Here is a 1,470-nt window from a genome sequence, read left to right as displayed (position 1 = left end):
CAAGAAAGGGATTTCCAAGGGGAGTGGTGTCAAAGAAGATGAATTCATGATCTCTGTGGATTTAAGTTTCAGGCCTAGAGATTAGACATAAGGAAGATAATAAAACATGGAAGAAGGTAAAAAATGCTCTATATACAAAAGAAATGAAATCAAACATGACTGGTATGGTAGAAGCTGTTGGTTACCTCCATCATAAATATTCCTCAATTCTCCCTTGATGTATTAGTTATCTGTTGCTGTGTAACAAATTGCCAAAAACTTTGTGACTTAAATCAACACACAGTGATCATCCCACAGTTTCTGTGGAAAAGTTTGGGTATGACTTAGCTGGGTCCTTTCTTTAGGGTCTCACAGAGCTGGAGTCGAGGTGTTATCTGTCTTCATTCATTTGTGGAGACTTGACTGGGGAAGAATCCACTTCTAAGGTCAGTCAGGTTGTTAGCAGAATTTATTTCCTATGATTGTAGAACTGAGAATCCTGGCTTGCTGCTGGCTCAGCTCCTAGAGACCGTCCTCAGCGCTTTGCCATGTGAGCCTCCTAACATGGCCACTTATTTCTTCAAAGCCAGTTTGGAGGAGAGAGTCTCTAGAATGAGTCTTAGCAAGATAGAGTCGTATATGATGTAACGTAATCACAGAGCTAACAATCCATCACTTTTCCATATTCTATTGGCTGGAAGCAAGTCACAGGTCCTGCCCACACTAAAGGAGAAGGAATTACACAAAAGTGAAAAAATCAGAAGGTGGGGATCTTTGGGGGTTATCTCATTACCATACCTAATGACCTCAATTTTGTTGGGGATCTTCATGTATCTAGTTCTAGGTCATGGTTGATCTAAGCTAACTGTGGTACTGTTTCTTGCTTTCTCAATCTCTCTTGCTGTGAGAAGGGGTCATATGAACCCCGTATGGCAATGACAACTAAGCGCAAGTCTCTTTGGAGGTTCTGGGAACTCTTTTGGGCTCACTGCATAAATGGCAAGGGATACAGTTGGCATCACTCTTTCTCCTTTTAAAGTCTCAAATGTGTATGTGATAACTGGAACCGCAGCAGCACAGGACCGAGGAGAGCAAGAGGCCAAGAGAATCACAGAGATCAGAGCCTTAGGACTGGTGAGCTGCTCAACTCACACTAGTAATACATATAGCTGGACTTCTTGGTATGTCGGAATAATTCATTTTCACTTGTTTAAGCCACTGTAGCATGTTCTGTGGTACTTGCAGCCCAAAGCATTCCTAACTGATACAGTTGGCCATGATTTTTCTGCCCTCAGCTCTGAGTAACTATGTTAGTAGTTACTACAATTTTAAGGATGTCCACTGAGACTGGGATCTATGTTCTCTGAGCATCTTGGCATATGAAAACGACCAGTTCGGCTCTGGTCATAGCTGGTTGAACCAGGAATGCACTCTTGACCCAAACTGGACCAATCTGATTTTCTTTGCATTTAAACTGAGAGACACGGGCGC

The sequence above is a fragment of the Zalophus californianus genome, chromosome 9 (assembly GCF_009762305.2).
Source record: "Zalophus californianus isolate mZalCal1 chromosome 9, mZalCal1.pri.v2, whole genome shotgun sequence".
Lineage (NCBI taxonomy): Eukaryota > Metazoa > Chordata > Mammalia > Carnivora > Otariidae > Zalophus > Zalophus californianus.
This window is presented reverse-complemented; position numbering follows the sequence as displayed.